Source organism: Felis catus, chromosome B3 (assembly GCF_018350175.1).
Source record: "Felis catus isolate Fca126 chromosome B3, F.catus_Fca126_mat1.0, whole genome shotgun sequence".
Taxonomy (NCBI): domain Eukaryota; kingdom Metazoa; phylum Chordata; class Mammalia; order Carnivora; family Felidae; genus Felis; species Felis catus.
The window spans coordinates 61476545-61503009 of record NC_058373.1 but is presented as its reverse complement, the minus strand read 5'-3'; the positions used below and the strand labels follow the sequence as shown (position 1 = coordinate 61503009).

The 26465-nt window shown below is 39.2% G+C and overlaps 1 protein-coding gene and 1 pseudogene across 2 annotated transcripts in view; one reads left to right on the top strand and one right to left on the bottom strand.

The window, feature by feature from the left end:
• MGA (MAX dimerization protein MGA) overlaps positions 1 to 26465 on the top strand; it is a 170929-nt gene that overhangs the window by 310 nt on the left and 144154 nt on the right. Inside the window, exon 1 of one of the 2 annotated variants that reach the window (XM_045059501.1) lies at positions 1 to 127. The exons of the other annotated variant lie outside the window; for it this stretch is intronic. The gene's annotated coding sequence lies outside the window, so the exon portion shown is untranslated. The remainder of the gene's footprint in view (positions 128 to 26465) is intronic. 2 annotated transcript variants of the gene reach the window in all.
• Positions 5985 to 6564, bottom strand: LOC101083343 (annotated as a pseudogene).

Genomic DNA, 26465 nt, shown 5'->3' with positions numbered 1-26465 from the left:
GGTGGGCCTGAGCTAAACACGTGACCAAACCTGGCAGCCAATGACTAGCCGGGTGGTCCGGCAGCGCGAGGATTCCGGGACCCGTGAGCGGAGCGGCGCGTGGGCCCGTTCCGGTCGGCCCTGGCAGGTACGCGCAGGCGCCTTAGTTGCCACGCGCCCCGTTGGTCCCACGCGCCCAGTGGCGTGTACTTGGCGCGAGGTGTTAAGAGTCTGTTTGGGTGTTTTTGTGGGGGGGGGTAGGGGAAAATGGGGGGGCAGTGGCGTCACGTGGACGCCACAGCCAATCGCAGGCTGAGGCGCACCCACAGCTTTCCCCGGCGCCCCGGGGTGCGACGTGTTCAATGAGGTTCGGCTCAGTCCTCACGGCGCGAGCGCTCTTTCGAAGCGCGTGTGCAGCCTGTAAAATCTGGCCACGGGTTTTCGTGGCGTCCTGCCCTTCTGTGAGCACGGACGACAAGTTCTCGGCAAAATGGCTGCTGGAAAGAGTCGCCTAGCAGGGGGAGCGTTGGGGCCGCGTGAAGGTCACATGATGAGGTTGGCAGCGCGTGCTGCTGGCGCGGGGAAGGGGGAGGGTGGTAGGGGAGAGGCGTGGCCAGTCACGTGCCTTTGACTGAGCCGACCTGTGGTTTTCTTTAGCGTCTTTGCTGCGGTCTGATCCGTCTGCTTTTGCTCCTCCCACTTCGAAGCGTGGCAAGCGTCGGCGAGAGGCTGTATGGTGTAGTGGAATGAGCTGTGGTCTGGGAATTAGGGGTTCTGGCGTCTAGGCCTTTGGCTTCTTTCGTAATGATCAAGTCCTGTTGCCATTCTCGGCTTCCATTTTCTCATTTGTATTCTGTGTAGGATTTTTTTAAGTCCTCCCTGTGGTATGTGACCTCTGCCTAATCCCACAGTGTTATGCAGATAACAAAAGAATTAACAACGAAATGAGAGGAGCCTGTCTCCCCACAAGAAGAACCCCCCCCCCCACACACACACTATCCCTTCCATTACTGCAGTGATGTAGGAAACCTGGAGGTAATTTCTTGTAATATTTTGGGCATATTTATCCATGTTTATCAATTGCATTTATACTCTGTGCCTTCCCACTCAGTCATCTGAAAAGTAGTCTGTCTTTTAGAGGGCTAGTCTCTGTGTTTCCTGGAAAGAAATCAAGAGGTAAGTAGTATTGTTCTTTAACTGTGGAGCTTGGAAACCAGTAGTTAGAAGGGATTTGCTAATGCCCCGTAAGACTGACTAGAAGGACCTAGAAGTCGTCTTCTCCAGTTGGTTGGCCAGTATTTGTAAAATTGTTGAGGCTTCCTTGCCACCAGCCTTTGATGTTTTTCATGGTTTTCGCTCCCAGCTCTTCATTTTACCAAGGGTCAGGGCTTTAATGAAATGAGGCAGACATTAATTATGTATTTTTCATATCATTTCTTATGTTTTGTCCTACCCTTTGATGTATCTTAAAGGGCCTTTGAATTTTGTGGGAGCACAATCTGGAAAACCTTTTTTGAGTAATCTTTATAACAGTAGTTACCATTTTTGAACAATTATGATAATTAACATCTTTTTAGCTTAATACTTTATATATCTTGATTCACTTATTTTTGTTAACAAACCTATATAATGTGGGTACTATTTTCTCCATTTTACCAACAAGGAAAATAGCGACAGAGATTAACTTGAACTAGCTCATATGGCTGGTAATTTCACAGAATTCCAACCGTATTACCTTTTGAAAATTTGACAGAATGATTATAAAGTTCATTTGGAAGAATGAGTCTGTAAAGTAAGAATCATTTTGAAAGTAAAGTGTGTGTGTGTGTGTGGGGGGGGGGGACTTGTACTAGTGATTATACAAATAAAACTATGATAAAACAGCAGTAGGTCTGGAATAGAGTAGTGAAACAATAATAAATTTAGAAGTATATAAAGCTATTTAGTATTATAAAGATGGCATTTCACATTAGTTGAGAAGGAATTTCAAAATTGTGTTGGAACATTTGGCTGTTTGAAAAGAAAATAAAATGGAATCTTAAAATGTAAATGAAATCAACGAATTAAATATTTAAATATAAAATGTGAAGTCGGGCGTCTGGCTGGCTTTGTTGGTAGAGCATGTGACTCTTGATCTTGTGGTTGTAAGTTTGAGCCCCATGTTGGGTTTAGAGATTACCTCAAAATAAAACCTTTAATAATTTTTTTTTAATGTGTGTTTATTTTTGAGAGAGAGCACGCACGCACAAGTGGGAGAGAGGGAGAGAGAGGGAGGCGCATAATCTGAAGCAGGCTCCAGGCTCTGAGTTGTCAGCACAGAACCCGAGGTGAAGTTCTAACCCATGAACTGTGAGATCATGACTTGTGAGCCAAGGTCGGACACTTAACCAAATGAGCCACCCAGGCACCCCAAAAATAAAATCTTAAAAAAAAAAAGTGAAGTCAGAGGATTACTACTTTAAAAAAATGGGTAAAGATTTTTCCAATCTTGAAATGGGATGAGCTGTTTTAAGCATGACTGTAAAGGCAGAATCCATAAAATGGTGGATATTGTTTGAATTAACAATCTGTAGTTGGTAAAAACATTATGAAGACAAATTTATTCGCTTAGTATTGGTTTAACATATTTATGGAGTGCTTAGCATGTGCCAGGCATTTTCTCAGGTGTAGGGGATCCAATGATGAGCAATGCTAGGCAGATGGTGGGGGGGAAATTTTTGCATCATGTGTTGGACTTACAAGTATAATCTTAATATATCTAGTAGATGGGCAAAAGACGTGACTAGATCACATACATAGAGAAATGAAAATAATGAAGATAAAAACATTATTTTTCATTTATAAACAAGTAACACAGAACAACTTGCTCCACTCTCCCCCACTTAGTCTGGCAGGTTTGCATGTATGTAATAAACTGTTAATATTGTATTGGCATAGGAGTGAGGAAATTCGCACACATACGCTACTGTTAGTGCATATTTATCTTTGAATATCCTTTTTGAAGGGCATTTTGGCTATCCCTATTGAAAGCATTAAAAACCTGTGTGCCCTTTGACTCACCAGCTTCTCTTCTTGGTTAATTTGTAAGTTTGTAAAGATGTTTATTTAAGAGTTGTCTTTGTAGTATTTTTTATAATAGCTAAAATCTGGAAAAACTTAAATGTTAAATAATAGGGGATTGGTTAAGTAAATATGGTACTTTTATAGAGGAAAATACCTTATAGCCAATAGGCATGATCTAATGACTTAAAAGCATATATTTTGTTAAGTAAAAAAAAGTTATGAAATTATATGCAGTATGATCACATTTTTGTAGGATTATGCCTATATGTGTCTACGAGTCTAAAATTTACATAAAAGTCTGAAATGGCATATATCAGGGGCGCCTGAGTGGCTCAGTTGGTTAAGCGTCTGGCTTCGGCTCAGGTCATGATCTCACAGTTTGTGAGTTCAAGTCCTGCATCAGGCTCCGTGCTGATAGCTCAGAGCCTGGAGCCTGCTTTGGATTCAGTCTCTTCCTCTCTCTGCCCTTACTTAGCTCACACTCTGTCTCTGTCAAAAATAAAAATAATAAACTGGCGTACATCAGGGGCGACTGGGTGGCTAAGTCCATTGGTTAAGCATCCGACTTCAGCTCAGGTCATGATCTCGCAGTGAGTTTGAGTCCCGCATCAGACTCTGTGCTGACAGCTCAGAGCCTGGAGCCTGCTTCAGATTCTGTTTCCTTCTCTCTTTGCCCCTCCCCCGGTCATGCTCTGTCTGTCTCTCTCAAAAATAAATAAACATTAAAAAAAATTAAAATGGCATACTTCAAATGTAAAGTAATGGTGATTTCATTTGCTTGGTAGGGTTTTTGTATGAATTTAAAAGAATAAACATTTTCTTAGAACAGTTTTAGATTTATAGAAAAACTAAAGACAATGTAGTTTCCATATATCCAACACCCAGTTTTCCATGTTAACATCTTATGTATGGTATATATGTTATAAAAAATGAACCCCAATGAATATTGATTTATTATTAACTAAAGTCTGCAGTATAAGATGTCATTTTTAAATTTTTTAACGTTCATTTATCTTTAAGAGAGAGAGAGTGCAAACTGGGGAGGGGCAGAGAGAGAGAGAGAAAAGAGAGACACAGAATCTGAAGCAGGCTCCATGTGCTGAGCTGTCAGCACAGAGCCTGATACGGGGCTGGAACCTACGAGCTGTGAGATCATGATCTAAGCTAAAGTTGGACACTTAAATGACTGAGCCACCCAGGCGGCACATCTTTAGTTTTTATTTTTTTAAGTTTATTCATTTATTTTGAGAGAGAGTGAGTGTGTGTGTGTGACCACGGGAGGGGCAGAAGGAAAGTGAGAAAGAATCCCAAGTTTGATGAACCCAAGTTCAGTGCCGAACTCGAACCCAGAAACTGTTGAGATCATGACCCGAGCTAAAATCAGCTGAGCTCGAACCCAGGAACCATGGAATGGTGACCTGAGCCAAAACCGAGAGTTGGACACTTAACTGACTGAACCACCCAGGTGCCTCAGATTTAATTTTATCTAATGACGTTTTGTTTTCTTTTGTATTTTTTTAAAGCTTATTTATTTATTTTGAGAGAGACAGAGACAGCGTGAGTTGGGGAGGGACAGAGAGAAAGAGACAGAGAATCTCAAGCAGGCTCCATGCTGCCAGTGTACAGCTCCATGTGGGGCTGAACTTACGAAACTGTGAGATCATGACCTGAGCCTAAACCAAGAGTTGGGCTCTTAACTGACTGAGCCACTCAGGTGCCCCTCTAATGTCCTTTTTCTATTCCAGGATACCACACAAAAAAGTTTTTTAATTTACCAATGCTTTTTATTATTTAAATTCCAGTTGGTTAACTAACATACAATGTAATATTAGTTACAATATAATGATTCATCAGTTCCTTACATCACCCCTGTGTTCATCATAATACTTCATCACTTATTTAACTATTCCCATCCCCACCCTCTTCCCTTCTGGTAACCATCAGCTTGTTCTCTGTAGTTGAAGAGTTTATTTCTTGGTTTGCCTGTCTCTTGTTTTTTTGTTTTTTCCTTTGCTTATTTGTTTTTGTTTTTTAAATATCTGTTTAATTAGTCTCTACATACAGTGTGGAGCTTGAACTCACAACCCCGAGATCAAGAGTTGTATACTCCACTGACTGAGCCAGCCAGATGCCCCTCATTTGTTTTGTTTCTTAAATTCTACATAATGAGTGAAATCATATGGTATTTGTCTTTCTCTGACTGACTTATTTTGCTTAGCATGGTACTCCCTAGTTCCATCCATGTCATCATAAATGGCAAGATTTCATTCTTTTTTTTATGGTCGAATAATATCCATCGTGTGCGTGTGTGTGCGTGTGTGTATGTATGCCACATCTTTTTTTAAATTTTTTTTTAAGGTTTATTCATTTTTTAGAGACAGAGACAGAGCATGAGTGGGGGAGGGGTAGAGAGCAAGGGAGACACAGAATCCGAAACAGGCTCCAGGCTCCAAGCTGTCAGCACAGAGTCCTATCTGGGGCTCGAACCCACGAACTGTGAGATCATGACCTGAGCGGAAGTCATACGCTCAACCAACTGAACCACCCATGTGCCCCTCACATCTTTATCTATTCGTCAATCAGTGGACACTTGGGCAGTTTCCATAATTTGGCTATTGTTGATAATGCTGGTATACTAATTCTTTATTAATGGGTGAAATTCCAGGGAAGAAGGTGTGAGAGGGGAAAAGGAAATGAGGTAGGGAAAAAGTGAAAACAAATAAGGAATGTGCTATCAAGATGGCTATAGCTTCACTGCAAACAAAGCTGATTGCTTGATCTTCCAAGGCATCTCCAGAGAGTTCACAGGAAGCTATTGCCTTTTAGCACCATTACACAGCCATAATACTTTGAGTAATTATGTCTCTTTGAGATCCTTTTAGCTATGATAGCTTCTCAGACTGTCTTTTGGCATATGGAAATTTATTGTCATGTTTTTACTATCAAAACTTATCATCTTGATTGTTCCTTCTGCCTTTGTACAAAGCAAAAAGAGAGACATTGGCTACTTTGACAACCATAACACAAACTCCAGGAATGTCACTGACAGCATGACCTTTGTGACCAAATCCCACAACCGGAACCTCATCATTTTCTTCAATAAAATTCAGACAACCATTGTTGGGTACAGGGCTGTGATTTTTTTTTTTTTTTTTTTTTTTTTTTGGTCATTCTTGATCAGCTGGACTCTGACATGCTTCCTGATGGCAGAATTTGGCTGTTTGGCTTCAACCTCTACTTTTTCCAGCACAATTCCCTTTGTATGGGAAGTGCCTCCAAAAGAGTTGGCCTGCAGGGCTGTGCCCAAATGGGCTTGCTTGTACTGTTTACCATGCCACTTCTGATCCCATCTGTGGCTATGGAGCTTCTTGGCAGTATGAAGACCATGACATTTGCCCATTCTGCCAGTGCCATGGGCCTGAGCAAAAGAACTCAGAATTTATTTTTGATAATCTTGACAGTTTTGAGGCATACTGGTCAGTATTTTGTAATGTGTCCCTCATTTGGGGTTTGGTATTTTTCTCATTATTGATTGGGGTTAGAGTACAGACTATCAGCATGACTTATTACTCTTGGTGTTGACCTTCATCACCTGCCTGTGAGTTTTTTTAAAGCATATTTTGAAATATGTTTTTTTAATGTTTATTTTATTTTTGAGAGAGAATGAGTGGAGGAGGAGAGAGAGGGAGACAGAGGATCCAAAGCAGGCTACATCCTGACAGGAGAGAGCTTAATACGGGGCTCAAACTCAGGATCTGTGAGATCATGACTTGAACTGAAGTTGGATACTTAGCTGACTGAGCCAGCCAGGCACTCCTGAATTTGTTTTTCAAATGTTTGCTTTTCTGTATTTCTTTTTCTGTACTTTTTCTTAAAAAAAAAAAAAAAAACAAACACACAAAACAAAACAAAAAACCAACTTGTGTTATTTGCAATGCAAAAAATGTTATAACCTTCTTTATGGTTATATCTGTCAATATTTACAGCATGTATAATCAGTACATTGAAAATTCTGATAATGTAGAAAGAGGATAATGGAAGTTATAGTCAAAATAACTGAACAAGTTGCTGACAGGGCTAATTATAGAAAGGAATTAAAGGCATTAGTATAGTATGGCTTGTTTTAACAGTCTTTAAACTATTTTATATCTCTGTTCTAGGAAGAAAAGCCTGATAATTGTGAAATAGATCTAAATCCAAAAATGGGGAAGCAATTAGTTATGCATGACAGGAGAAAAATATAAATAAGATCAGGGGCACCTGGGTGGCTCAGTCAGTAAAGCGCCTGACTCTTTGTTTTAGCTCAGGTTGTGATCTCTTGATTAGTGGGATCAAGTCCTGCATGGAGCTTTGTGCTGATGGTGTGGAGCCTGCTTGGGATTTTCTCTCCCTCTCTCTCTCTCTCTGCCCCTCCTCTGGTTGCATACTCTTTCTCAGAATAAAAAAATAAATTAAAAATCTTAAGATTAGACCAATTAAGTTAATTTATTCATTCAACAAATAATGAGCCCTGTCGTATGCCAATGATTATACTAAGTCTAAGGATTGAACAGTGAATAAGTCCTTTCATGGAATTTATATTCTAGTTAGACACTAATAAATAATATGATTTCTGATATTATAAAAATGCTGTGAAGAAAATATGAGAGAATAGTGAGTGGTGGTGGTGGGTTTGATGGTTCTTTTAGATAGGTTGTCAGGTAATGTTTCTACATTATCTCTGAACGCTTGAGCATAATATGAAGGCTTGAGCATAAAGAGACCTGAATGATAAGGAGTGTGCCATACCACCGTGGATCATTTCAAATGGTGTGAGAGAATACTAATGCAAAGACTGAGGTGAGAATCAGTTTGTGATTTTCGAGGAAGTGCGAAAAGGCTAGTGTGCTATAGTTGGGAGATTCTTGCTGGAGTAATAATTGGAAGTGGTGGTGGTGGGATACAGTGGTAGGAAATGTTACTGGGTAGTTGGTGGTTTCAAATGGTATAGAGTCTGGTACACCAGAAGGGCTTTGTATTTCATTCTAAGTGTGATGGGATTCATTGGACAGTTTTATAAAGAAAAATGACACAGCCTAATTTATGTTTTAAAAAGGTCACTTTGACTGCTATAGAGATAAGAGGGATAGTAGGAGACCATATAGGAAGTCACTGGAATGGTAAGATGCAGTATGATGGCTTGGATCAGGGAGGCAGTGATGCAGTGAGAAGGGGTCTGATTCAGGGTACATTTTGAAGGTAGAACGAATAGAATTTGCTGATAGGTTAGTTGTGGGAGGTGAGAGAAAGAGGGAATCAAAGATGATAAACTTTTTAGCTGTAGCAACTGGTGCCATGTACAGAGGTGAAAACTAGAAGGAGTTAGTTAGTTTGGGGTTTACTATGAAGAGTTGAATTGGATAGTGTTGAGTTTGAGATATTACTAGATATCTAGTAATAACCACTGAGGAAGCAGTTGACTGTTTAAGTCTGGAGCTAAGAGTTAAAGTCAGGTCTGTGAATATAATATACATTTGGGATGCCATCAGTATATAGTGTTTTTTTTTTTTAAATTTTTTAATGTTTATTTCTTTTTGAGAGGGAGACAGAGACAGCGTGAGTGGGGAAGGGGCAGAAAGAGAGAGGGAGACACAGAATCCGAAGCAGGCTTCAGGCTCTGAGCTGTCAGCACAGAGCCCGACGCGGGGCTCGAACTCACAAACTGTGAGATCATGACTGAGCTTAAGTCGGACACTTAACCGACTGAGCCACCCAGGTGCCCCTGTATATAGTGTTTTAAAAATATGGGTCTCATAAGATCAGGCAGGGAGTAAAGAGGGTCAGTGACTGAGCCCTGAGACTCTGTTGAAAGCATGGACAGAGGAATAAGTTATACTTAGATTTCTTTTGTATCTTCATCACAATACTCAGCTTTGTCTATATGGTACAGTATTAAATCATGCCTTTAAGATGATTGTAATATGACCTCTTTCTGTTTTATGAACTGATTCTGCAGATTTTTGTCACTGCCTACCTGAAGATTTCCACTTCGTGTCCATTACCTGGGAGCATAAATTCCAACTTGCATAGCTTTCATACCAGACCCATCATTGTCTAACTCTCCCTCTCCCTCCATATCCTGCCATGCCCAGTGTGCTCTGCTTGTGTATAGCCCTGCATTTGCCAGGAGTACTCTTTCTCCCCTTCTTACTTTTTGCCTCAGACTCCTGCTCAGTCTTCAATGTCCAGCTTAAATTTGGTGCGTAATTTCCACAGAAGTTGTCTGCTCGCTGCATGGTGCTTCTTCAGCTCTGTCGTTGGTACTTTAATTTATAGCAGATCACAAAATCAGTTGATATTTTGACTGGTTTTTTTAATTCATTTGTTTTTTTTCAGTGCTTAGCATGTGGTAGATGTTCAATCATAAGGCTTTGAAAAAGATTGGAAGTTTTGTTTTCGGAAAAGAGTAAATAATTACAACTAGATCTTATAATGCACAGTAGTATAGATTGTTAGCTGAGATTTTCAGGATTTTTTTTTAATGGTCAGTTTTTGGTTTTAATGATATTGTGATAGAATTTAGCTAGTACAAAGTTTAATGAAATGGTGTCAGAAGTCTTAATTCAGAGACATTTTAGGAATGTTTTAATCTCTAGGGCTGAATAATGCTTATTTCTTTGGAGGCGAGCTTTTATAATAGATTCTTCCTTCACTTGCCTACTTTCCCACCCACCTTCTCAGTAGTCAGGAATTCTATTTTAACATTACACGTGTACTTTGAGCTCTTTGCTAGGAAGAAGCCTAATGTAAAAATCCAGTAGAATCAGCAGTACTCGCCCCAGGAATGTCCATTAAACTGTTGTGTAGAGGGAGGCTTAGTGGTGTAAATTGTAGGTGTGAGGGTTTCAGTCTGTGAGCTCAAAGTAGGGTTAATTATTTTGTCATTCAGTCCTAAGCATGTATTGAACACCTACCATATATGGGCACTGTATGAGGTGTTGTGGGGGACTCACAAAAGAAATAAAAGACATGGTTCTCTGCACATGAATATCTGACAACTTAGTGGAAGAACTGAAACGTAACATTAAAAAATAATCTTAACAAGTGGTGTATCATTAAGTGCAAAGTACTGGGGTATAAATCAAGGAGTTTGCATTTCTTAAGTACATAATTATTTTCTCAGGGTTATATGCAGTCGTATCTTGCATCAGTTTCCAACATTTTGATTTTCAAACTCTGCATTTTCTCCTATCCTTTAACATTTTTAGTTTCATTAAGATACTGATTTGGCTCTTTGTTGGATATAACAAAAGCCCTATGTTGAAAGAGATTGTCCTGCCAGTACTTGGATTCAAACATTTTATTTTTTCAAGTCTGCAAAGCAAATATTATACATAATTTGAAAAAGGTAGAATGTCGTTTATCCTTTATAAGTGTGACTGTGGCATACTTTAATAGTTGTTCTATGTGTAGGTTTTCCTAGACGTATTTTTCTATCTAAAGGTGGGGAGAAGATTATAGAACATAGGAAACAAATTTTGTGGGTATGTGAATAGGAATTTAAAAATACTGATTTTTGTATTTGGATTACAAAAGCAGTTTTATAATTCAGATTTGAAGAATTAAAAAACCTAGATAAACACAAAGAAAGAAATAAAAAAAGTTTTTAAAATATTTTATTTTTTGCATCCAACGTGGGGCTTCAACTCCCAGCCCTGAGATCAAGAGTTTATGCTCTCCTGACTGAGCCAGCCAGGCACCCCAGAAGATAAAAATTTTTAATATGCTATCACTGTTAACCTTACTGATATGCATCTAGGCTTATTTTATTTTATGCCTTTTTGTTTTAGTGGAAAGTTTTGTTCTTTTAGTAAATAAAATGAATAACTTAGATACCTTTAAAAGCAAGCGGCTATTGTCTTTCCATAAGGTTTATCTAATCAGATTAGTCTCTACACAGTTCTTCAGTGACTTCTCAGAATAAATGGAATCAAGTTGAGACAAGTTCAGATTCTTTAGTACATGAAGCCTGCTACTGTATAGTTTATGTCATTTGCCATGCTTCTCCCTCATAGCTTTGATTTATCTGTACTACATGTACTACTTTCAGGCCTGTGGACAGGGGTTGGCAAACTTTTTCTCTAAAGGGCAAGATAATATTAAACTTTTTTTAATGTTTATTCATTTTTGAGAAAGAGACAGAGACAGAGCATGAGCAGAGGAGGGGCAGAAAAAGAGGGAGACACAGAATCTGAAGCAGGCTCCAGGCTCCAAGCTGTCAGCACAGACAGCTAACATGGGGCTCGAACTCATGAACTGTGAGATCATGACCTGAGCTGAAGTCAGATGCTCAACCAACTGAGCCACCTGGGTGCCCCTTAAGCTTTGTGGGTCTTATTGTTTCTGTCACAACTATGCAACTGTGCTGTGGTAGCATGAAATCAGCCATAGACAACATGTAAACAAATGATTATGGCTGTGTTCCAGGAAAACTTTATGGGCGCTGAAATTGGAATTTCATTTAATTCTTGCATGTCATAAAATTTTATTTTAACTTTTTTTCAACCATTTAAAATGTAAAAACCATTCTTAGTTTGTGGGCTGTACAAAAACCCATGGGAGAACATGACTTATAGGGCTGCAGTTTGCTGACCCCTGCTCTAGTGTACCAAACTTGCTGTGCCTCTGTCTTACTCAGTACTTCCTACCTTCTGTATTCTTCCCTAATGTGACTGTTTTGCTCAAAACTACCTTAGATGTCGTAATCTCAGTGAAGTCACAATTTGTTTTAGATCTTTTTCTGGTGATGGAAATATTTTGTTCAAACCTTTGTCATTGTGCTTATATACAGCTGTATTTTTTTTAATGGTAGTAAAATATATATAAAATATACCATTGTAACCATTTTTAAATGTACAGATTTTTTACATTAAGTACATTCACATTGTTGTGCAACCAGTCACCACCATTCGTCTCCAGAATTTTCATCTTTCTAAGCTGAATCTCTGTATTCAGAAAATACTAGCTTACTGTTCTTTCCCTCCAGTCCCTGGAAACCACATTCTACTTCTGTCTCTATGAATTTAACTACTGTAGGTACCTCCCATAAGTGGAATCATGCAAAATATTTGTCCTTTTGGAACTACCTTATTTCGTTTAGCCTAATGTCTTCAGGGTTCATCCGTGTCATAGCATGTGTTAGAATTTCTTTTTAAGGGTGAATAATATTCCACTGTATGTAGATACCACATTTTTTGTTGTTTACAGCAGAATCTGAAGCAGGCTCCAGGCTCTGAGCTGTCCACATGGAGCCTGACACGGGGCTCAAACCCACAAGCCGTGAGATCATGACCTGAAGTTGGACACTTAACTGACTGAGCCACCCAGGCCCCCCTCTGTTTTCAATTGTTATGAGTGTATATCTAGAAGTAGAATTGTTGAATCATATTGCTTAATTTTTTGAGGCACTGCAGTGGTTGAACCATTATTACTGATGTTTTAAAATACTTTTTTGGGAATAATTTTAGATTTATAGAAAGGTTGCAAAGATCATACAGGATTTCTGTATACCCATCACCCAATTTACTCTAATATTTACATTTTTTTCTTTTAAATGTTTGTTTATTTATTTTGAGAGAGAGAGAGAGAAGTGCAAATGGAAAGGAACAGAGAGAGAGATCGAGAGAATCCCAAGCAGGCTTTGTGCTGTAAGTAAAGAGCCTGATATAGGGATCCATTCATAAACTGCATGATCATGACCTGAGTTGAAATCAAGAGTAGGATGCTCAACAGCTGAGCCACCCAGGCGCCCCTCCCCTAATGTTAACATCTTACATTACTGTGGTACATTTGTCAAAACCAAGAAACCAATATTGTTATATCACTGTTAGTAAACTCCAGACTTGACTTGGATTTCATTAGTTTTTCTATTAAAGTCCATATTCTGTTCCAGGATCTAATTGAGGATACTGCATTGCAGTTAGTCTGTATGTTGTCTATTATACTTAATGTGGAGAGTGGTACATAACAAAAGGAGAATGTTTCTTGAATAAATTAATCACCTTTTAATTTCTCTCTCTCTCTCTCTCTCTCTTTTAATGTTTAGTTTTTGAGAGAAAGAGCGAAAGTGGGGCAGGGGCAGAGAGAGGGGACAGAGGATCCAAAGCAGGCTCTTTGCTGACAGCAGCGAGCCCAGTGTTGGGCTGGAACCCACAAATGGCGGGATCATGACCTGACCAAGGTTGGTTGCTCAACTAACTGAGCCACCCATAGGTGCCCCCTCCCTCCCTTTTTTTTTTTCTTTTTTAAAGTTGATTTATTTTGAGAGAGGGAGTGTGTGTGCAGGGGAGAGGCAGAGAGAGCAGCAGAGAGAGAATCCCTAGCAGGCTCTGCACTGTCAGCACAGAGCCTGATGAGGAGCTCTAGCCTACAAAACTGCAAGATCTTGACCTGAGGCAAAACCAAGAGTTGGATGCTTAACTGACTGAGCCCTCCAGGCGTCCTATAATTTTTCTCTCCTTTTTTTGGAATGTTCATTAACCTTCCTTTAGGTTTAGTTAACTGATTTATTTTCCCTTCTTCCTTTCCTCTTCCTCTACCACCTGTTTCTAAGGTCCACTCCAATTTTTTTCACTATTTTTGAAGAAAAGTAATCATGGTATATGGGGCAAAGACCATTAACTATGTACTCAAATTTGCTCTCCCTTTTTTGGGGGCACACAGCTAGTCAGAATTCCCCAATCACTATTGTAGTTTGATTAGATTGCATGACTTACTTTCTCTAGTGGAATGTGAATGGTAGTGGGCCTGACCTCCCTCATGTGTTCTTTTGTTTGCCTCCCGTGGCTATATGGGATGTAACATCTGGGACAGCCTCGGAAGCCTTGTATTCAAGATAGAATTGCTGTCAGCCTCAGTCTTGGGATGACTCTGGAAGGGAACTGGCTTAATTAATGATCTGAATATTCACTCACCAGACTGGTAATTGGGGATCTCTTTGTGTAGCCTAGCCTAATAAGTATACTGCGTGCCTACTTTTGATTTGGATTTATATGAACCTTGATTTTTTTTTAAAGTTTATTTATTTTGAGAGAGAGAAAGAGCAGGTGAGAGAGCAGAGAGGGACAGTGAGAGAGGGAAAGAGAATCCCAAGCAGGCTTCATGCTGTCAGTGCAGAGCCAGTCTTGGGGCTCGAGCCCATGAACTGTGAGATCATGACCTGAGCTGAAATCAAGAGTCGAATGCTTAACTGAATGAGCCCCACTAGGGGCCCCTGAACCTTGAGTGTTGATTTAATTAGCATTATATAATTATATTGGGAAGACTAGGGAATGGGAAGTGTGCACGTACATGGAGATGTGAAGAGGAAGGAGAGCTAGATCTCATATGGTGGGAAGTTAATAGTGCCTAAAACTGGAGAAAAGAAGAAAAAAGCATGTAATGATAAGGAGGTGTATACCAAAAGAATCAGCCATGAAAGTTGATTTGACCCTGGGAATTGGGAAATTGTTGTAGTGGAAGATAACTGACTTTTGTAAAAAGCCATTGTATGTATTTACCTCTTTAGTGTCTGTTCATGGATAACTTTGATAAAACGAAACAAACCGAATTGAAGATCCGGGTAAAGAACAAGAACAAAAAACCCCAGTCAGATTCTGAGTCTTCCTTACAAAGCCACAAAAGGCAATCAGTCACTTTTTGCTAAATATATCTGGTGATAGCTTACCACTTTGTGATGAAACTTGTATTATTGTTGTGTGGTTTTAGAGGTCAGGGATTTTTCCTCGTACTGACATGAAATCATCCGTCCAGAGACTTCCATTCCAGGACCCTCTAGAGCATATGGAATATTTTATTCCTGCTTCCATGACATCCTTCAAATGACCCTTTTACATTATCTTCGTAAAAAAAATTATCTTCTCACATCTTAAATTTTCTAGGCAGTGATAATGAAAATCATTTTTGATTTTGAGACCAATTATCATCAAATCCTTGCAAATTCTTGTGGACTGTTCAGTGGCTCATGACTGATTTTTGGATGTCGATTTGTTGGTTCTGCATAGACTTTCCAGGAATTTGAGGAAGTTCCTCTGGGCTTGGTGGTGCACTCTCACATGCCACGGAATTCTATCCTTACCAATAGCAAGGCAGTGTTCTGAAGAGAGCCCAGGTCTCCTACTCTCACCTCAACACAAATTCTTTTTATACTTGAGGTTTTGCCTGCAGTGATTGGATATGGCTTGTTTCTTTCTTATTTAAGCATGTTAGTCCTAATGTTGTGGGCTGCTACTATCAATTTTTTCATCCTGCTGCAAAACCAACAGCTCACTGCCTATTCTGCCCACATTCCTCTGGAGAAGGAAGTGATGGCCATTCTGGTCCTTTGTTGCACTTACAGCAAAGGCTGGATATAACATGTGTGAAAGAATAGAGGAATAGTAAGTTGTAATATTAAAAGTAGAAAATACAGGGGTGCCCAGGTGGCTCATCTGATAGGGCATCTGACTCTTGATCTCGGAGTTGTGGGTTCAAGCACCACACTGTCTTGAAGCCTCCTTAAAAAAAAAAGAAAAAGAAAAAAATACAAATTAAAAGCTTTGTAGCAACTTGGAAAATATGTTCTCAAATTAATGGTAAATGAAGAGTAGAACCCCAAGTGCCAAGATTATTGCTTTACATTATGAAAAAATTAAATATATATAAAAAAAATATATGTGCATATGGAAATTCAGAGTTATGGTTAGTGGTAAGATTGTAAGTATCTGAAATTATGTTATTTCTTGTTTTATTTTCTGTGTTCCTCTCTAGAAAGTAAGCTTTAAGAGGGTGAGGGATTTTTGTCCCAGAACAGTTCCTGGCCTATAGTAGTTTTTCAATAAATACTTGTTGATTATTTAATGAATTAATGGCTTTAATGTTTAATGCTCTGGTAATGCTTATTAAAATTAAACAAAAACAAAGAACTAAGAAAATTGTCAATGATTTAAAAAAAAACTTTTTTAATGTTTATTTTTGAGAGACAGAGTGTGAGCAGGGGAGGGGCAGAGAGAGAGGAAGACACAGAACCTGAAGTAGGCTCCAGGCTCTGAGCTGTTAGCACAGAGCCTCACCTGTGGCTGGAACTCAGAAACCGTGAGATAGTGACCTGAGTGAGTGACCTGATAGTGACCTAAAGTCCCACGTTTAACTGACTGAGCCATTCAAGTGCCCCTCAATGATTTCAGTCTTTGTTTAATACATTGTAGGTTCTGCATATTCTCACCACCTTTACTGACCTCCTTTGGTCCTCTTAAAACATGATACCCCAAGGGATACCTCAGTGGTTCAGTCAGTTAAGGGTCCAACTTCAGCTCAGGTCATGATCTCACAGTTCGTCGGTTTGAGCCCCGCGTCGCACTGACAGTTCACATCCTGGAGCCTGCTTCAGATTGTGACTCCCTCTCTCTCTGCCCCTCCCCCGCTTGTGTGTGTACACACGCACTCGCTCTCTCTCATTCTCAAAAGTAAACATTAAAAGGGGCGCTTGGGTCACTTGGTTGGTTAAGGGTCTGACTTTGGCTCAGGTCATGATCTCATGGTTTGTGGGTTTGAGCCCCACATCGGGCTCTGTGCTGACAGCTCAGAGCCTGGAGCCTGCTTTAGATCCTGTCTCCGTCTTTCTGCCCCTCCTCTGCTCATGCTCTGTCTCTCTGTCTCTCTCAAATATAAAATAAAACATAAAAAAATAAGATAAACGTTAAAAGGGGCGCCTGGGTGGCACAGTCGGTTAAGCGTCCGACTTCAGCCAGGTCATGATCTCGCGGTCCGTGAGTTCGAGCCCCGCGTCAGACTCTCTGCTGATGGCTCGGAGCCTGGAGCCTGTTTCCGATTCTGTGTCTCCCTCTCTCTCTGCCCCTCCCCCGTTCATGCTCTGTCTCTCTCTGTCCCAAAAATAAATAAATGTTGAAAAAAAAATTAAAAAAAAAAAAAAAGATAAACGTTAAAAAAGATGATGCCCCAAACAATATATTAGTCCAGATTTAGGCAAGCCGGTTTAGCATATAGAGGAATTATTTCCTCTCAGGATCTGGATGCCATACCTCCGTTGTAGAGTTTTTTGCAGATGTGTCCCACTGTTGGCTTATATTGAACTTAATTTGTTGGTATTTAAAATTTTAGTTTTGCTAGGAGCATCTGGCTGACTCAGAACATGTGAGTCTTGATCTTGGGACTGTTAGTTTGAACCCCATGTTGAGTATAGAGATTACTTGAAAATAAAATCTTTAAGAGAAAAAATTTAGTTTTCCTAATACATTTTATAAGAATTGCTAACTCTTTCCCCAGTGTGTTTACTTGCTGATACACTAGAACTGGCCAGCTTGCCTTTCATGTATTTTTGTCTTCCCTGTTCACTTTCACTAGAAGTAATAAGTAGTAGAACATTTGGAGTGCCTGGCTGGCTCAGTCGGTAGAGCATGTAACTCTTGATCTTGAGGTTGTGAGTTTGAGCCCCATATTGGACATAGAGCTTACTTAAAAAAAAAAAAAAAATTCAAAAGATGGGTAGCCAGAGAATAAAAGAAATAAAACCTCTGGAAATTTACACATTTTACAGTTATTCTCCAAATAATTTAATGATGACTATATGTTTCCTAGGGGCCTTCTTCAGAATTCCTGAAAAGGCAGGAGGTAAGTACCTGGATAAAAATCAGAAACTGATCCCTTGGGCACTGTCTTCAAGTGACATAGCAAACCTGTTTTTTCTCAGGAAAATGCGAATTATAGTCTTATTCTGATTTCCCAACATTATATTCAAATTCTTGTCAACTCCTATAGGCCCTCCATTTTCCTGGTTGTCATTGATTTTTATATTCATAGACTAGGGGTTGGCAAATTTTTTTTGTAAAGAACCAGATAGTAAATATTTTAGGCTTTATGGGCTAGAGGGTCTTTGCCTCAACATTTCAACTGTTCTCTTGTATCAGAAAAGCACCCATAGGTGATACATAAATGAATGAACATGGCTGTGTTTCAGTAAGACTATTTACAAAAACAAACATTAGACCAACCAACCAACCAACAAACACTAGGCCAAGTAGTTTGATGACCCTGATCATAGACCTTTACCATTCATGAAGATAGAATAATAGAAATCTAGGTTGGAAGTAATTTTCTTTCAGAATTTTTGAAGTTTTTATTTATTAATTTTGAGAGGGGAGGGGCAGAGAGAGAGGGAGAGAGAATCCTTAGCAGGCTCCGTAGACTGTCGTTGCACCCATAGACCTACGAGGGGCTCAATTTCATGACTTTGAGATCATAACCTGAGCCGAAATCAAGAGTTGGATGCTTAATCCACGGAGCCGCCCAGGCTCGCCACCCACCCTGGCCACCCACCCCTTCACCGCAGCCTGTCTGAATGCTTCTTAACAGGTTGCTTAAATTCTCATCACTTTCCTTATCAGTACAATAGGGATAATAAAATCTACTTCAGGCCTTTCTGAAGATTAATGAGATTAAGAATGTAAAGTGCTAAGAACAATGCTTGGCATATAGTAAGCACTTACTAAATGGTGATGTAATCATCATTTTACAAACTGAAATGCCTTTTTTAGTGGTTTTGGCAGGATTCCTATGGTGTAGAGTCTTTTTTTTTTTTTTTTTTTTTGGTGGAGTTTTGATTTCATAGACAAAGTTCGGGATAGCTTGAATTGTTTGTTACTAGAAGATTTTAAGGTAAAGGAATGGGAATGGGATAGTCCTATAGCCCTGAGCCCTTTCTCTCTAGGGAAAATAGAGAAAATAAGAGTCACATAGAATTTGGTCTCAAGTTGTACTCCCTGAGTTAGAGAGGTCATAGTACACGTGTACCTTTCTCCCTGCTGGGTGACCTCTTACCAGGATTATTTGTGTTAATGTCAATCATAGTGTTTTCCAAGCTGTTAAGTGTATATATATTTTCAAAATGAAAGCTTTTCAGCACTGGATGTTACTCTTCAGTTGTTTTAAGGTGTTATAACTACCTTTTTATTTTAAATAGTGCCAGTTCTTGCACCCAGCATTTTATATTGCCTCTGAGAATTTAAGATAATTAGATCAATAGAGGTAACCAATATTGGTGCCATTTGAAATAGCAGATTTTTCCAGATTGAAATATTTTTTATTTTTTGAACATATTTCACTTATTTACTACTGATAACAATATTTTCAAATAACTCATTTGAGCAGGTTATTTTTCTTGGAGGTAACATTAATGGAATGGAAAACCTCTATGAATTAATATGCATAAAAATTACCAATGCTATGATTAAGTTTGATGTATTTAAAACAATTATGTCAGTGATTAGGTGGCATAGTCAGAAAGTTACAGCAATATGTAATCCCAAGGAATCTAATAAACTGAGGGAAAATGGAAATACTTCACTGATCAATAATATTAATTTATTGGAGCACTTGGGTGGTTCAGTCGGTTAAGCTGAAATATTTTTATATAGAAGCATACTTTATTTCCTAAAATTCTCCTTAAAATTTTTTTTTTTTTTTATGACATTTGCCTTTAGAGTGGCATGCTGGTAAACGTGGATAAGATCAGACTTCTTCTGCATTGTCTTTATGGGAAATAGGGAATCATAAAAAGCGTCTGTCATTTAAACATTTTTATTCTGGGGGCACCTGGTGGCTCATTTGGTTAAGCATCTGACTCTTGATTTTGGCTTGGGACATCGTCTCATGGTTTGTGAGTTTGAGTCCTGCGTGGGACTCTGCGCTAGTAGCGCGGCGCCTGCTTGGGATTTTGTCTTTGCCTCTCTTGCTAGCTCGTTCGCTCTCTCAAAAAGAAGTAAATAAACTTAAACAAAAGGTTTTAATTTTGATGAGCTTAAGATTATGAGATACATTTGCCTTACACTAAAACGTCAGCAGCTTTAAATTCAGCTGGTTATTTTACTAGTGTTTCGTCTAAAGGTGTGAGAAATTCATCCCCATTCCTGGAAAAATAACCTACTTCTATGCCAGGCATTGTGTTAAGCGCCATTATCTAATTTAATTTCCTAAGTGGTCTCTTCGTCCTGACCTTGGTTTCTTATAGTATAATTTTAAAATAGCAGCTAGACAGCTGCTGTTAAATCAGAGATGGCTGTTAAAATGCTGTTAAAGTCAGGTTATGTCATGCTGAAAACCCTCCAATGGCTTCCTATTTCTAGCAAAATGAAAGCTAAAATCTTTGCAGTGGCCTGTAGGGTTCTATGTTGACCTGGTCCCCTCTTAACTTCTCTGACCTCCATCTTTTACCATTTACCCTCCACTCTGCCCATCTCCTTAGCCTCCTTGTTTTTACTTGATCATGCCCTTTCATTTCTGATGTCTTCTGTCTGGACCTGCATGGCTTGTTTCCTCAATTCTTCTATGTCTTGATTCAAATCTTGCTTTTTTTCCCTTTCCCTCTTTTCTTTTTGGTTTCTGTAGCATTTATTACTAGATAACATATCATATATTTATTTTGCTTGTTTGATGTTTCCTTTATTAACATTTAAGTACCACAGGGCAGAGATTTTTGTCTGTCTTGTTCACTGCTGTTTCTACATCTCATAGAACAATGCTGGCATACAGAGTAAGTGCTCAGGAAATGTTTGCTGAGTGAGTGAATAAATTGCCACAATACTGTGACGTGGGCACTGTTACTGCTTTCTTTCTGCACATGAAGAAACTGAAGGCCAGAGATGTTAAATAATTTGCATAAGGTCACAGCATTCTTACCCCGCCTGCTGAATGGCTTTATCTCCTATTATATCTCACCATGTCTTCCTTACCTAGTCATAGACACTATTTTTGTGTGTGTGATTATCATGTACATATTCAAGCTTCTGTGCTTTTCTTCTTGTTATTTCCTCAGTGGGAATTTTCTTCTTTCTTGCTCCCTACTTAGGTAGAACTTTGCAGAAAAAAATGGTGATTTAGAGAAGAGTCAAGGGTCTGAAGTTTGGGGAGGTGGAAGAATGAATGCTGTGAACTAAGGTCATATGGTGGGAAACACATGTAGTGTCAGGGAGCAGTTTGGCTAGAATGAGATTTTGTTTAGGGGTGTGATAGAAGGTACAGTTAGAGAAGGGGAGAGCATTAAGGCACTGTTACAGGGAACTTTGAGCTTCTGACTAAGGAGTGGGTGTTTTTATCTTGTTGCCCTTGGAAGGTTTTTGATCAGAAGAGTGATAATGCATAACACTGCTTTTATAAAAATGTTTGATTTTGCTGTAGTGATAAGAATGGCTTAGAGTGGGAAGAAGCTAAAATTAGGAAGAAGATTTAGGAGATTATTATAGTGGTATAGTCCTAAAGTGAGGCAGTAAGGGTTGAAATTGAGAAGTGAGAGTGGAGGGGCTCCTGGGTGGCTCATTCGGTTAAGGGTCCGACTCTTGATTTTGGCTCAGGTCATGATCTCATGGTTCGGGAGTTTGAGCCTCAAGTAGGTCTCTTCTCTTACAGTGGGGAACCTTTTGGGATTCTCTGTCTCCCTTTCTCTCTGTTCCTTCCCTGCTCACCATCTCTCTCCTTCTCCTATCTCAAAAATAAATAAACATTAAAAAAAGAACACAAAAACTTAAGATCCCCCCCCCCCCAAAAGAAGTGAGAGTGGAAATTAAAGCACAGAGATGAGATAGTTAAAATATGGCTTCTAAAATTCAGATTCCTTGTTGTGGTCTACAACATGCTACATGATCTTACCTTTCCCTATCTCTGCAACCTTACCTCCTGCCACCTTTCCTTTCATTCTCTAAGGTGTAGCCACACAAGCTGTTTCTTTTCTTTGAATGGGCTGTTTGTCTTCACTTCAGTGCCTTTTGGACTTACCTTCTCTTTGCCTTGAGTGTTCTTCTCTAAGTCTGGTTCCTTCCTGTCATTCAGTTCACAATTTAAATCACCTCTCAGGTCTTTCCTGATAACCAGGTTTAAAGCAACCTCCCTTATTGCTTCATTGTTTTTTGCTATCACCATAGTATAAAATCATTACTTGGTTTTAAAGAGTTTGCCTGGCATATATTTTTTTTTCCTGAGCATATTCTTTTGATTTTTAAAATTATTTTTGGGGTGCCTGGGTAGCTCAGTGCACTGGTTAAGCCTCCGACTTCGGCTCAGGTTGTGATCTCGCAGTTCATGAGTTCAAGCTCTGGGTTGGTCTCTGCTGACAGCTTGGAGCCTGGAGCCTGCTTTACCTTCTGTGTCTCCCTCTCTCTCTGCCCCTCTCCCGCTAATGCTCTGTCTCTCAAAAATAAATAAACATTAAACAAATCATTAAAAATTTTTTAAATTATTTTTTCTTAAAAAATTTTTAATGTTTATTTATTTTGAGAGAGAGAGAGAGAGCACAGAAACGGGAGGGCAGAGAGAGGGGGGACAGAGGATCCGAAGCAGGCTTTGTGCTGACAGCAGAAAGCCTGATAGGGGGCTCAAACTCAAGAACTGTGAGATCATGACCTGTGCCAAAGTCAGACAGTTAACGCAGTGAGCTACCCAGGGCCCAGAGAGACAGAGAGAGAGAGAGAGAGAGAGAGAGAGAGAGAGAGGGAGAGAGAGAAGAGAGAAGAGAGAATCTTAAGCAGGCTCCATGCTGCTGGTGCAGAGCTTGATGCAGGGTTTGAGCTTATTATGAATCTTGAGATCACTGCCTGAGCCGAAATCAAGAGTTGGTTGCTTAACCTACTGAGCAAGATCAGTATAAAGTATGATCGAAAGGGAGTATTTATGGCAGGAAATGATGGGAAATAAAAGATGAAGGGACTTTTTGAGACCACTGTGTGGGTTATCTTGAAAATCAGGACACCTCTCTCACTCAAAATAGATCAACATTATAAAAAAGCATGAGGCAGGGGCGCCTGGGTGGCTCAGCTGCTTGACTGCCTGGCTCTTGATTTCGGCTCGGGTCATGATCTTACGGTTTTTGAGTTTTGGGCTTTGTACTGACAGTGTGGGTCCTGCTTGGGATTCTCTCTCTCCCTCTCCTCCTTCTTTCAAAATAAATAAATAAACATATATGTATATATAAAAAGAAAATCAGGACAGTTAATGGACACAGGTTAGATGAAAAGAATTCATTTATTTAACAGACTTTGTATTGAAATAAAATTTCAGAAACATACAGGATCATTCTTTGAGGTGGGTGAGTAAACTTGCAGCAGTATGGTTTATTCATTCTTTACAAAGGTTATTTAACCTTAGCTGATCCTTATACCAGATTCTTTTCAAAGGAGAGGATAAAGTCCTTATCTTCACAATTTTACTAAAATTTTACCTACAGTGCTTCTTTATTTTTGGTGGTAGATAAACATAAAATTTACCAATTTAACCATTTTTAATAGTACATAAAATATTTACATCATTGTGCATCACTACCGTCTGTCTCCAGAGCTGTTTTATCTGTCCAAACTGAAACTCTGTGACCATTAAAACCACTAATTTTCCATTCTCTTTTTTTCTAGGTCTTGGCAATTACCATTCTGTTTTCTGTCTCCATGAATTTGACTTTGCTGGGTATCTCATATAAATTGAATCCTATAAAATATTTGTCCTTTTTTGCCCAGCTCATTTTACTAAGCATAATGTCTTCAAGATTCATTTCTGTTGTAGCACGTGTTAGAATTTTCTTCCTTTTTAAAGCTGAATATATTCCATTGTATGGATATACCACATTTTGTGTAGGTATTCATCAGTGGACATTTGGGTGGTTTCCACCTTTTGGCTACTGTGAATAATATTGTTATGAACATTGCAGTAGAAGTGTCTGAGTTCCTGCATTCAGTTCTTTTAGGTACACGCTCAGAAATGGAATTGCTGAATAATTTGGTAATTCTTTGTTTAACTTTTTGAGGAATCACCAATTGTTTTCCACAGTAACTGTACCATCTTATATTCCCATTTGCCATGCACAAGGTTCTAGAATTGCTCCACTTCCTTGCCAACACAAGCAAGTTATTTTCTGTTTCTTTGATTATAGTCTTAATGGGTATGAAGTGGTAAATATCTCATTGTGGTTTTGATTACTAGTATTTTGATAGGAATTGCATGAGTCTGTAGATTGCTTTGGATGGTATGGACATTTTAACAGTGTTCTTCCCATCCATGATCATGTGTACTACCACTTTTTTTTTTTTTTTAAGTTTATTTATTTTGAGAGGGAGAGAGAGTGCATGTGAGCTGGGGAAGGGCAGAGAGGGAAGGAGAGAATCCCAAGCAGGCTCTGTGCTGACAGCAGAGATCCTGATGTGGGGCTCAGACTCGTGATGAACTGTTAGATCATGACCTGAGCCAAAGTCGGACGCTTAACTGACTGAGCCACCCAGGCAACCCTGTACCAGGGTTTTTAAATCTAGTAAATTTTTAAATCTAGTAAATCTAGTAAATCTAGTAAATCTCTCAGTTGTCTTCTGGGTATAAGCAAAGGCTCTTGATAATATATCACTACCACTTAGTTTATCACATGTTGATATAAATAGTGGTAGTAACTACCTTGTTATTAGAAGATTGTCATTAACTATTAAGTTATAATATAGGAAGCCACTTAGTTGGGATGATGGGCTCTAATTTTTCATGTAGATTTTTTTTATGATATGATCACCATTATAAATTATCCAGATGTTACATAATCTCTATCTGGAAGATGAAAATTATCATTGTATTTGTTTTCCTTGTTTTTTCTCCCAGTAGGAGGTATTTTTATTATATTTTCCAGTTTTGACCAGGGGTATGCTTAATAGTGGTCACCTTGCTTTTAACCTCTATTTGCTTTCTCCAGTTCGTTGATGCAGATGGACTTTAATGATACTAATGTAAGCCCTTCACTTGCTCACTTTAGCAGTCCCATAACCTCATGGTCACTCTGAATGGAAATATTTTCTGCTGTGGTTCACCTGATAAAAAGATGAGTCAAGGGGCGCCTGGGTGGCTCAGTCGGTTAAGCGTCCGACTTCGGCTCAGGTCCTGATCTTACGGTTTGTGGGTTCAAGCCCCGCATCGGGCTCTGTGCTGACAGCTCAGAGCCTGGAGCCTGTTTCAGATTCTGTGTCTCCCTCTCTACCCCTCCCCCACTCGCGCTCTGTCTCTCTCTGTCTCAAAAATAAATAAACATTAAAAAAAAATTAAAAAAAAAGATGAGTGAAGTCAGTTACACTTTTGCATAAGATAGAATATCAAGTTTTAATTTTTCTCTAAAAGAAATACGTCATAGAGGCTCCTCGGTGGCTCAGTCAGTTGAGCATCGTACTCTTGATTTTGAACATTGTACTCTTGATGTTGGCTCCTGTCATGGTCTCGAGGTTTGTGGGATCAGGCCCCACGTTGGGTTCTGCGCTGGCAGTGTGGAGCCTGCAAGATTCTCTCTCTCCTCTGTCTCTGCACCTGTCTATCAAATAAATAAATAAACAGAAAAAAACTCATTCTCTTTAAAAATAGAAAAAGAAATACATGATAAATATCTCTAGAAACATGAAAGCCCAAAGCAGTTAACACTAAAAGCACTGAATAATGTGTTAATAGCTACATTAAAAAAATTGTTTTTAATGTTTATTTATTTTTGAGAGAAACAGAGAGTGGGGAGGGGCAGAGAGAGAGGGAGACACAATTTGAAGCAGGCTCCAGGCTCTGGCTGTCAGCACCAGACCCAATGTGGGGCTTGAACTCAAAGACAGTGAGATCATGATCTGAGCCAAAGTCGGACACTCAACTGACTGAGCCACCCAGGCACCCAATAGTTACATTTTTAATCTAAGTATGGAATCATTGTAAGGGTTGCCAAACACATCTGGTAATCTGAGCAATTATAATTGTGTACCTCCAGAGGAAGTGTGCAGTCACATTTGACATCACTTTTTGGAATTAGCTAGAAAGAGTTGGTGTGCTCAATGCAAAATTTCTTGTCTTCCTGACAGTATACATTTAAGTGACAGGCAAAATGTTAGCCTAAGCTTACAAACTTCAGAATGGAAATCTAGATGATGAGGTGAACTCTTTAAGGAACTTTTTCACTTTTTATACTCTATGCATATTACAGAGTCTGGCACCTAGTAGGCACTTAGGAAACATTTGTGAAATGAAAGAATGTGAATGGTCAGTTGCTTTCAAACATTTCTTCAATCGGGTAAAATGGCTTGTTCATTTTTGGTACCCCCCTTGCCAGGCATTTAATTTGTCTCTTCCTCTGTTCTGCTAATCACTGGAACATTTTTCTATATTACAAGACTTGTTGACGTCATTTGTTGTGTACTTTAATAATCCTTTGTCTCTTCTTTTTCTTTAGTCTTCATTGTCACCTCCCCCCCCTTTTTAAAGTTTATTTATTTATTTTGAGTGAGAGAGAGATAGGGAGAGGGAGAGTGGTAGAGGGAGAGAGAGAGAATACCAATCAGGCTCTTCATGATCGGTGCAGAGCCCAACACGGGGCTTGAACTCATGTTCAAGATTATGACCTGAGCTGAAATCAA